General features: G+C 40.7%; 1 protein-coding gene across 3 annotated transcripts in view; it reads right to left on the bottom strand.

The window, feature by feature from the left end:
* Positions 1-10,841, bottom strand: part of LOC106597086 (anion exchange protein 2) — a 60,642-nt gene extending 49,801 nt beyond the window's left edge. Inside the window, exons 1-2 of one of the 3 annotated variants that reach the window (XM_045714460.1) lie at positions 10,593-10,841; positions 4,465-4,529 (exon numbers count right to left, since the gene is read on the bottom strand). The gene's annotated coding sequence lies outside the window, so the exon portion shown is untranslated. Of the gene's footprint in view, positions 1-4,464; positions 4,658-10,592 lie in introns of those variants that run through there. The other 2 variants (XM_014188325.2, XM_014188321.2) reach the window with 2 other exon arrangements.
* Positions 10,842-12,289: the final 1,448 nt, after the last annotated feature.

The raw sequence follows: 12,289 nt of genomic DNA on the forward strand, positions 1-12,289 counted from the left end.
ATGCACTGTCAACTGTGGGACCTTATATAGACAGGTGAGTGCCTTTTCGATCAATTGAATTTACCACAGGTGGACTCCAATTAAGTTGTAGAAACATCTCAAGGATGCTCAATGGAATTTGCAAAAATGTCTAAAAACCTGTTGTTGCTTTGTAATTATGGGGTATTGTGTGTAGATTGATAAGCAAAAAAAGCATTTCATAGATTTTAGAATAAGGCTGTAACGTAACAAAAATGTTTTAGTATGTATGACACCTAAGTCGGCTTATATTCAACTAAATAGCATATATATATTTCAGTATGTTTGACACCTAAGTAGGCTTATATTGAACTAAATAGCATATATAATACCATATATATTTCAGTATGTTTGACACCTGAGTAGGCTTATATTCAACTAAATAGCATATATAATACCATATATATTTCAGTATGTATGACACCTGAGTAGGCCTACAAAAGAGAAGTGGAAATAGAAAACTGCAGAATAATATATTTTTGTTCTCTTCTCCCCGGCTCCTCTCCATTACCGGTATGACTCAAGGTAACAGAGGACAGTGACTCAGCAGCAAACCACATCTAATATTCAGGCACTCTGGGGCAGACTTACTATCGGATTGTGAGCCCTGATGCAAATGTAAAATGGCCTAAATATGGGTGCAATGGATTGAAAAGCATAACTGCTTTGATGGTTGCCGATGAGAACCACTCTTAGAAAGTCTATTCGCTCCATTCATTTCATTCTCGTTCATTCTAAGTGTTCCTCTGGTCTACACTATTTATTACCCATCATGCTCCAGTCAAAATAGAGTTCAATAGTGTTGGCAACCACTAGGGCATTTTGGAAATAAGGCCATGACCTCATAAGGTCTGCAGTACATGTCATTCCCACCATCTTGAGTAATTGACATTGCCTGGTTTGGTCAAAGTTGATCAGAACTAGCTGACTGGCCTAGCTTGCCCTCTATAATTACTTGGACTGGATCCCAAACTGGCCCTTATACCCTATATAGTACATTACTTTTGATCAGCGCCAATAGGGCTACAGTGCATTCGGATCCTAAAACTTTTTCTACATTTTGTTACGTTACAACCTTATTCTAAAATTGATTACGTTTTTTTCCCCCCCTCATCAATCTACACACAATACCACATAACGACAAAGCAAACAAAAAATGTTTTTAGACATTTTTGCTAATGTATATAAAAAAAAATGAAATACCTTATTTACATAAGTACGTAATGTATAAAGTAAATCTTGCCGTTATAAAATATGCGTAAAAATATACTTTTTTTGGTTTGTGTAACCTAGGCCGTTGTTCTCAAAGTGTCGCAGAGGTGGAGTGCTGGTCCAGTTTTTCCCTTTAGATCCTAATTACATGGACGGGGGGGGGACCTGATCCTAGATCAGCACTCCTACTGTAAGACACTGAAAATACGGCCTAGGTCACACAAACAAAAAATCTAATATTTGAGCATATTCTATAACGGCAAGATTAACTTTATAAGATAAGAGGTTTGTATTTTCAAAAATTAGAGGCTGGTATGTCTATAGACTAGAAAGGGAAGTGACACGAGCCTACCAGACGAGCTGCATTACTTCTATACTTGCTTCGAGGCAAGTAACACTGAAACATGCATGAGAGCGTCAGCTGTTCCGGACGACTGTGTGATCACGCTCTCCGTAGCCAATGTGAGTAAGACCTCTAAACAGGTCAACATTCACAAGGCCGCAGGGCGAGACGGCTTACCAAGACGTGAACTCCTGGCAAGTGTCTTCACTAACATTTTTAACCTCTCCCTGTCTGAGTCTGTAATACCAACATGTTTCAAGCAGACCACCATTGTCCCTGTGCCCAAGAACACCAAGGTAACCTGCCTAAATGACTACCGACCCGTAGCACTGACGTCTGTAGCCATGAAAGGCTTTGAAAGGCTGGTCATGGCTCACATCAACATCATTATCCCAGAAAACCTTGACCAACTTTAATTTGCATACCGCCCCAACAGATCCACAGATGACGCAATCTCTATTGCACTCCACACTGCCCTTTCCCACCTGGACAAAAGAAACACCTATGTGAGAATGTTATTCATTGACTACAGCTCAGCGTTTAACACTATGGTGCCCTCAAAGCTCATCACTAAGCTAAGGACCCTGGGACTAAACACCTCCCTCTGCAACTGGATCCTGGACTTCCTGACCGGCCGCCCCCAGGTGGTAAGGGTAGGTAACAACACATCCACCACACTAATCCTTAACACGGGGGCCCCTAAGGGATGTGTGCTCAGTCCCCTCCTGTACTCCCTGTTGACTCATGACTGCATGGCCAGGCACGACTCCAACACCATCATTAAGTTTGCCGATGACACAACAGTGATAGCCTGATCACCAACAACGACCAGACAGCCTATAGGGAGGAGGTCAGAGACCTGGCTGTGTGGTGCCAAGACAAAGGAGATGATTGTGGACTACAGGAAAAGGAGGACCGAACACGCCTCCATTCTCATCAACGGTTCTGCAGTGGAGCAGGTTGAGAGCTTCAAGTTCCTTGGTGTCCACATCACCAACAAACTAACATGGTCCAAGCACACCAAGACAGTTGTGAAGAGGGCACGACAAAACCTATTCCCCCTCAGGAGATTGAAAAGATTTGGCATGGGTCCTCAGATCCTCAAAAAGTTCTACAACTGCACCATCGAGAGCATCCTGACTGGTTGCATCACTGGCTGGTATGGCAACTACTCGGCCTCTGACCGCAAGACACTACTGAGGGTAGTGCGTACGGCCCAGTACATCACTGGGGCCAACCTTCTTCCCATCCAGGACCTCTATACCAGGCGGTGTCAGAGGAAGGCCCTAAAAATTGTCAATGACTCCAGCCACCGAAGACATAGACTGTTCTCTCTACTACTGCACGGCAAGCGGTACCGGAGCGCCAAGTCTAGGTCCAAGAGGCTTCTAAACAGCTTCTACCCCCAAGCCATAAGACTCCTGAACAACTAATCAAATGGCTACCCAGACTATTTGCATTGCCCCCCCCCCCCCCTTCTACGCTGATGCTACTCTCTGTTTATTATCCATGCATAGTCACTTTAATAACTCTACCTACATGTACATATTACCTCAATGACCTCAACCGGTGCCCCACATATTTTGTTTTTACTTAGCAGATATTTTTTTTATTAAAACTGTATTTTTGGTTAAGGGTTTGTCAGTAAACATTTCACTGTAAGGTCTACACCTGTTGTATTCGGAGCATGTGACTAATAACATTTGATTTGATTTGGCCATTATCATTCACAACGATTTCCCTTTGCTGAAGTAAGACACAATGTGGCTTTACACAGGTGTAACGTTGAAGTCTCCGTAAATAGCCGATATCATGGGTTAGACACCATTTGTAACTCAAGACCTTTATCATTCCTCTCTTCTCAAAGAGAGAAAGAGAGAGACAAATAGAGGGATTGGTGGAAAATGTATAGAAACGAAAGAGACAGGTGTTACCTCACAAGACAAAGACTACATTGAGAGCTCAGTACAAACTGAAAGCTGCATAAGGACCTGATTTTTCATCGCATCCCCCTCAGTACATGTTGTGTGTGTTAATGGCAGAGAGAAGAAGAAAAAAAACGACCTCACTCAACAAAAAAGTTCATGCAGACTCAAGCTACTCAGCTGGAGCTCATAGGCACAAAACGGAGAGAATTCTGTTTTACCGTCCAACAGGAAACAGTCATAAAAATGCAGGAACACTTCCCGTTTTTTTCTTCTTCTTCTTTCACTTCAATCAACAGATAGGACCCCCCCCCCCCTCCAAATCCTTGCATGCGTGACTGATTCACACACAATGACACGCCAAACTCTACCAAAACCTCCTCTGTGTCTCCCTATGTGACATGATAACATTACAACTGCTTATTAGAGGCTTGCATTTACAAAGGACAGAGGACATTTCTTCTTCTTCACAAGGGACACCGAAACCCAAACTGAGAAAGACAGCAGAGTTTAAGGGAATAAGGGGATGGCGATGCATACATTTAAATAATTTAATTTATTCAGAGCAACTCTCCTGGTAAGTGTCGTTACAGCAAGGGGCTTCAACCGCAGCGTAACAAGCATAACTGGAGCAAATCTCTACTAGAAAAACATTCACAATGCTACAGTTAATGTATAACACTTTTTAAAAAACTGACAGTCACAGAAGTGAGTGAAGTCTGAGCTGTGTGTCTGTGAGCTTGCAGTCCACAACGTAATCAAGGTGACTGGAGACAATGAACCCGACTGACGCAAACAGAGGGAGGGAGTGTGTGTGTGTGTGTGTGTGTGTGTGTGTGTGTGTGTGTGTGTGTGTGTGTGTGTGTGTGTGTGTGTGTGTGTGTGTGTGTGTGTGTGTGTGTGTGTGTGCGTGCGTGTATGCGTGTGTGTGTGTGTGCGAGAGAGAGAGAGCCCGACAGAGCTTACCTCGGTGTGCTCACTGCAGAGAGCTTCCTGCAACCGCAGACATCGTAGTGCAGAGTCAAAACCCACTGTGAATTCAGACAGGCAAGGAGAGAACACAGAGAAGAGGGAGAGGGGAGTGTGTGTGAGAGGGAGAAAGGGAGAGGGAGTGTGTGTGAGAGGGAGAAAGGGAGAGGGAGTGTGTGAGAGAGGGAGTGGTGAATGTAAGGGAGAGGGAGAGGGAGTGTGTGTGTGAGAGGGAGAGGGAGTGTGTGAGAGAGGGAGAGGGATTGTGTGTGTAAGGGAGAGGAAGAGGCAGTGTGTGTGTAAGGGATGAAGAGAGAAGCAGAGCAAGAGAGAGAGCGAGGGAGACTGGTTGGTTCTGTATTACTGGCTCGGCTCTGTACACCCCCTAACACAAGCACACACTCTGCCCTGACACACACACACACGCTCTACACTCACAACCATTGAGTACCAACTAATGTTTTAAACCCTCCCCCAACTTCCATTCCCCTCGATTGGGTTTCCTCCTCTGACAAGCATGTGACCGTGGGAGATGACTCGACAATAAGACACACACACACACACACACACACACACACACACACACACACACACACACACACACACACACACACACACACACACACACACACACACACACACACACACACACACACACACACACACACACACATTGTTAAACACAGTGTGAAACATGACACAGTGACACACATGCCGAAAGACACTCTCTACAGCCGCTATTCATAATCTGACAATGACCTACATATTTACAAAATGTGGACAAGGTTCTATGCATAGTAGATCCTGATTCTATCCCACGAGAAAAACAATTACAAATCATGTACAATGAAAAATAACGTGATTTGAAATAGTTAAAAACTATTACTCAAAGGTATAACAACAAACTTTAATTGATTCATTCATTATTTTATACCAGGTGAAGCAGCTGAGAACGAGCCATCTTAAAAAAATAAATGACACACACAAGAAACATTTAGGTCACTAAAAAGGTTACAATCCAGGAAAACTGAACACCTAGCTATATAACATCAATTTGATACATTTTTGTATGATCTAAAGTGTGTTTTGACTCAACACTTGAAATGAATGCACTTGAATGAAATATGACTTGACGCCTATAAGGCTGTGCAAGACATTGAACTTTCTGTCACCCCCCAACTGAGCATAGCCAATGTCAACTCAATGTGACAGGCCTATTTGTTCATTGGTGCGAAACAAGGTTATTATAGTTTGGTGATGTTTATATTCATTCTTGTTTCTATAGGTTTAGATTTTTATTTGAAATTCAGTTTAGTTTTCAGAATTGATTTACTCGTTTATATTTAGTTTCAGTTCAATAAAAAAAATATATAATAATCTTTTTCGTTTTTTATATTATTTGGTTTCAGTTTTAGTGTTAGGGATAGAAAGTAGCCTATATGCGTGGGAGGCTAGGAGCCAATAATGTGTTGTAGGCCTATAGCTAGAGTTGTTTGTGGATGTCAGTTCATGCCACTGTGGGGCAGTAACAAGATGATATAGTCATAGGTTTGGTTAGGTTTCAATTATAAATCAATCTTAGGCCGCATTCCAGAGCATAGACGTTGCTGACTACCTGACGGATCTGACAACGCCTGGATGAGTATTTAAGTATCAGCTAACCTCATCATATGTTATAGCAATCTGTCAGTCGATGACACAGTCAATGATGTGGCACGCAGCCATTGGTTGATGCATGCAGTGTCTGAGCAGTGGAATGCAACCATTGTCTGCTTATTGCCAGAAAAAATTGCCTGTGAGGCGTACCGCTCTGGGGCACCCCCTCCGTAGGGCGAGGGCAATAAGAATTGTTTTTTTTACGGGTCTCTCTCTTTCTCTACTGTCTCTGCCGGATTTCTTCCCTGTTGTTAGCTAGTGATAGCAAACACGATCTATTATATTGACAAGATGTTCAAGTAACCGTTCTAATCAAAAATACATGTCCTCAAAGATGGAAGCCAGGCGGAAGGAGACAAGCCATTCTAGCCAATGAGAGGGCAGATACGCGTGTGAACTACAGTTTCCCCGAATGCCACTTATATTACTTATATCAGTAAATGTGTAACAACCTAAACATTACTCTCTATCTAATCACATAAGCCTCGCATAATTTGACACTCTCTTATACACCTCTTATCTTGCGGGGACAGATTTTAAGCGGAGGTAATCCTCTCGCTTCGCCTCATTCCTCTCTGGTGATAGTGACAGTGATGCACATGCTAGGCTTATTTGAAACATTGCCATTTACTGGCAGCATTGCATTTACCCGCCAGAATCAGAAGCTCGAAAACCTCATTACAAAAAAAAGCTTGCAAACCCCATTCGATTTTTGCCCCCCCAAACAATAACAAAAGTGTTACATAATTTCTGAGTTTTATTTTTTGTTTGTTTTGCAACCAAAAATAATATTTTTAGTATAGTTTTTAAAATGTTTTCCTTAATTATTTGATTTCAGTTTACTAAATTGTTTTTTTCCCCCGATTTTTTTTAAAATTACTATAATAAACACTGCTGATGTCATCACATATCACACATATATCAGTTGTATCAGAATTCTAGTTCTAGCTGACATTCCAATCATCTAAAATCAATGACAAATTGTGCCATTCTGATGTATAGGAACTGGGAACAGACGTCAGTTCAACGGTCTAGTTTTGATTTACATTTGATTGAATTGTCAACTAATGTGAATTCAACGTGAAATCAACCAAACATGGTCACCTTGTCATTGGATTTATTTTAAATGTTGGGTAAAAACAAAAACAAATATCCATTACGTTGATGACCTTTTTGCAAATCCAATCAGTAATCCACATTGAATCAGTTTTCCACGTTGAATTTTTGGTTGAAATGATTTGGGGGAGAAAAAAAATGATGATTCAAAAAGGATGATTTGCCCAGTGGGGGAGGGAGGGGGGGCCTCTATGACATCCACCTATCTAGGCTTCTATGTTTATGGATGTCATGACTGACTGACTAGTTAAAGACCAGTTTGTCTCCTCTCTCACCTTGTAAAGAGTGGCCATGATTACATAAATCAATGTCATAACCTAAAAACACACACACACACACACACACATCAGTCCAACACAAGAGCGTCAGTCCAACTCAAACAGTGATAATGAGGGACAATCTTAAACCGTGAGAGTGGTTTCCATGGTAATAGACAGAGCCAAGCTGGTGCCACTCAGGGCAATGTGGTCAGGGCATGGTGCTCCATTACATAATACGTGTGACCAAAGGGAAAGACAACATCATCAGCAGCTATAGTATTTTTAACTTGACCACAATGAGCAATATTAGCATTTCTTGACCACTTCCTCATGTAACCCCATGTATCTTCCCTGTTTAGCATGTATTACATTTCATGCCCAAATCATCTAAAAATAATTTTAAACCAGTTCATTGAGTAACACAATCCAGATTTTGGCATGAAATGTAATAGATTGAAGGAAATTACATTATCCGGTCATGGCGGAATAGAAAAATGGCTACCACTGTGGCTGTTTTTTTTTTTAATAGCTCCATTTTGGAAAATGTTCAGGACCCCAAACTGTGTGTGTGTGCCAAGTTTCATGTTTTTATGAAAAAGTGAACGATTCCACCCCCAATTTGGACATGTCGCATGAACTATAACAGTGTTTTTCTTCAGCCTCAAAAACAATCAATGGTATAATAACTTATCTCCTGTGTAGGCCTATCACCAACCAAAACAACAGGCATTATCCAAACCCACAACACTTACATGGACATCCAAAAGGCTTTGTCTATAATCAGGCTATTCACGATTTCTAATCCACAACCGCACTATAAAACAAATTGCAGAGGCATGGTCAATATTTCATGTTTTATGGTATACTAATTACTCATCTATGTTGCCAAGTTACTTTTTTTAAGATACATGCGCAGGGTAAGTAAGCATGCATAGATTCCAAAATGAGCATGTTTTAATAGTGTGCAGTCACATTCTCCAGTGCGTTTTTTTTTTTAAACTTGAAAAGACGAGGACTGGTGCAATTCAGCATGGCAGAAGAAGAATGACGTTCATATTCTCACGGAAAACCAGGCAGTACATCTTGGCTTGAAAATTCATACAAATAATGTCTGTGGAGGGAATGTTAAACCAGATAAAATGTCACAATTCTTTGTCTCTGGTAATGTTTTTCAGTTCAGCAGATACTGGTTAGCTTTGCATGCTAATGTGGGTCGTCCATAGATACTAACATATGATAACATAATGAAGACCTCAATCCCCTCATTAGTTTCCAATCACTTTCTTGTAATAGTGTAAAACAGGGAAGCCAGAGAGAGAATAAATCTAAAGGAGTGACTCTGGAAGGAATTTATAACTCTGAAAAGTTAATCACAGAAGTGCTGAGTCACTATAATTTATAACCAATAGAGATCCTGATAGTCTCCGACATGAATCAAAATAGAATTATAGAAATATAATTATAGATGTGAATTCTCAGCGTCACAGCTTTTTACTTACCGTACCAAACAGGAAAGGGGTGGGCACTTGGTTGACCAATGAGCATGAGTTAATGCATGGACGTCTCCTCAAAAGCCCAATAGGTGTTTAAATCACACATATCTTTTCACAATTTCCTTAGTTTCTTTTTGCCTTACAAACTGTCCAACAAAACAATGCAATTGACTTTTTTTTTTTGCCACACCAGGCTTTAACGTAAACCCTTGAATGACTGGTGAATGTTTGATCCCCAGGCAAGTACAGGCTTTTGTGAACCTGAAATCAAGCTCCCTTGTTCATAGGTCCAGAAGGATTTTAGGCACTCAGCAAATTTTTCTCAAAGGACTGCCACACTCTTAGAAAAAAAGGTGATATCTAGAACTTTAAAGGATTCTTCGGCTGTCCCCATGAGAGAACCCTTTGAAGAACCTTTTTTGGTTGCAGGTAGAATGCTTTAGGTTCCAGGTAGAATCCTTTTGGGTTCCACGTGGAACTCTTTCTACAGAGGGTGCTACATGGAACCCGAAAGGGTTGTACATGGAACCAAAAAGAGTTCTATGGGGACAGCTGAAAAACATAACCTGCGCTGCCTGTGGTTCACCTTTATGGGACTCACTTTGGTTTCATCTACACTTAGAAAAACAGAGTGCCATATAGAACCATTTGTCCATGTAGGACAGGGGTGGGCCTGATATGGCCTGCTATCCCATTCAATCCTGCCCGCGGTGGGGGAGTATTCTTTTTGGTTAAAAAAAACACTCCAGGCCACTATTGAACATCTAAAACCAGATAGAAATTATAGTATGCAGAAATTATAATGGACATATTTGTAAAAAAAAAAAAAGTTTACTGCACTTTTTCTGGCCCGCAAATTGATGTTGACAAACAAATTGGTCAAAAGGAAATCTGTGCAGCCCTCCATTGAATTTTGAAATCCTGATGTGACCCTTCAGCCAAAACTTTCACATGTGGAAACGTAAAAACGTGTTTTTGGAACACTTCACATGAAAATACGTGCTTTCGGAACACTTCTCATGTTCACGTGAAATTCATGTGGTTTGTCAGTAAGGGTTTGCCCAGCCCTGCTGTAGAACCCCAGATAGAACTCTTTTCGGATCATATTCAACCCTTTTTGGTTCCACATAGAACCCCTGGTTCCAAACAGAACCCTTGAAAGGGTTCTATTTGTAACCAAAACGTTTTTTTTATCTAGAACCTTTTTTAGAGGGTTCTCCTACAGGGACAAATGGTTCTAGTTCTTCAGTACCACAGTGTTTCGATGGCAAACCTAGCTGAGAAGTTGTCCAGTGTATGCAACCAGACTGACAAATTTCATATCAAGTGTCAACTCCCTCCGTCTGCTGTGTAAATCAAATGCATTTCTGAAAGCGCTATCCGGAAATACACTATCTGCAAATGATTGAATCCCAGCCTTAGAAATAGTCATTTGGGATGCAAGACATGTTAACATGCTAATTGCCATTGAGATTGAGACTGGTAGCATAGCCAATGGAATTGACAGGTGACTATACTTAGTCACAAGCTGTATGTAAAAAAAGGCTTCATATAGTAATGTGTTAGCATCATACACATTATAAGATTACAAGAGACTCACCTCGACATGTTCATTCGTTGTTTTCTTCTCCGCATGCAAGACTATGAAACCAGATCGTCGTTCGGACAAAGTCGTGTACTTTTCTTTTCTTTTTTTTATAAAGAAAAAAAAAATCAAAGAGGTGTGCCTATGAATCTCTCTGTTAAGGCTTTTGATATTGGTTTCGGCAGATCACACCAGTATCTGAGAGGTTCTCCTTTGGTAAATGAGTGATGCACATAGGATTGATGAAAGCTAAAGAGGGCAACTATATATATATATAAGGTTGGGTTCGGCATGTGTGTAACTGTGTGTGAGAGAGAAAGAGCGTGGGATTAATTGGTAAGCTTTTAACTCCCAAGGGAAGAGTCGATAGCACAAGGGGAAGAAAAAAAGAACACAACAGTTATTATCCATACGTGGTCATACTGTCGTGCTCAATGGTACACCAAGAAAAGAAAAAAAAACACCCCTAGGAATGAACTTGAGGTAAATAGTGATTATTCCCAGCACTGTGAGATCCCGCTGCGTTGAGTTCTATGACTCCTGTGGGAAGGGAGAAAATAAGAAAATGATTGTGTACACCATGACAATGACCACACACATCCCACACACTCAAATGGTTGTTTTGAGGAAGTGTAGGAGGACTGGCCTCATTGGAAACAGGGTTTATCAAGTGTTGGCAGTTGTTGGGACTGGTCTCTCACAGGTATAAAATAACCTCACAGTGCCTTGGATTGGTGCGCATGCTTTGTTTACATATGTGTCTGTTAGTGACTATTTTGCATGTGGAGGGCAATTTCACTTGTTGTGAGTTTATTTAGCGTCCTCCGTCACCAAGTTTGTGTGTGTGTGTGTGATTAAATTCCACCCCATTACTATTAAACCACAAATCACTCAGCCCTCAAGGAGAGACTTGTAATGGATCATCATTATTTATGTCCCGTTACATCGTTTAAAAAAATAAATAAAACGATTTCATTTTCTTTTCTCACGAGGCTTTACACTTTCCAAGATCAATTTTTAGAGTTAACATAATTTTTTCTGTTCTACTAATACAATTTATAAAATGGATAAAGTGAGATCTCTTTATTAACCATCATAATAAGAGTGAAGGTTAAAGTGTGAAAGTAAAGGAACGTTTCCTGCTCATAGTTGGTTTTAAATCACATGACGTACACCAGTTGATGACATCATAGGAAATACTTATCTTCTTCTTGACTACAAAACATAGAAACACGCAGTTTACACACTTTGGGGTAGTGCTGGAGATGATGACGTTGAAAAAAGGGCGGAGTGCCCCTTTAAGACAGCTTTTGCTGACTTGTGAAGAATATATCGCCCTCTGTGTTGGCATGACAATACTGAAGCACCAATTTTCACTACCAATTGGCCAAAATGACGACTAATCTCAGCGCTTGGCAAAGTTGATTTAATTTCGCATCAAATTATCTTCAGAGTGGTCTTGAGTGCCCCCTCTGCTATCTCCTGATGTAACCGTGGCAACATGCATATGATGAACAGGGTGACATCAATCAGCCGATAAAGTGTCTTGTGAGAATTGAAACAAAAATAGAAGGTGATATCACTTAACAGGCCATTTTATTGTACTAGGCTACTAGTAGGAAAACAAAAGTAATGCATGTGATATATCAGAAATTGTGTAATAGAATTAACGTCAACAAAACATATTTTCATATAATTATAAATAAATACAG

This window comes from Salmo salar, chromosome ssa03 (assembly GCF_905237065.1).
Source record: "Salmo salar chromosome ssa03, Ssal_v3.1, whole genome shotgun sequence".
Classification (NCBI taxonomy): domain Eukaryota; kingdom Metazoa; phylum Chordata; class Actinopteri; order Salmoniformes; family Salmonidae; genus Salmo; species Salmo salar.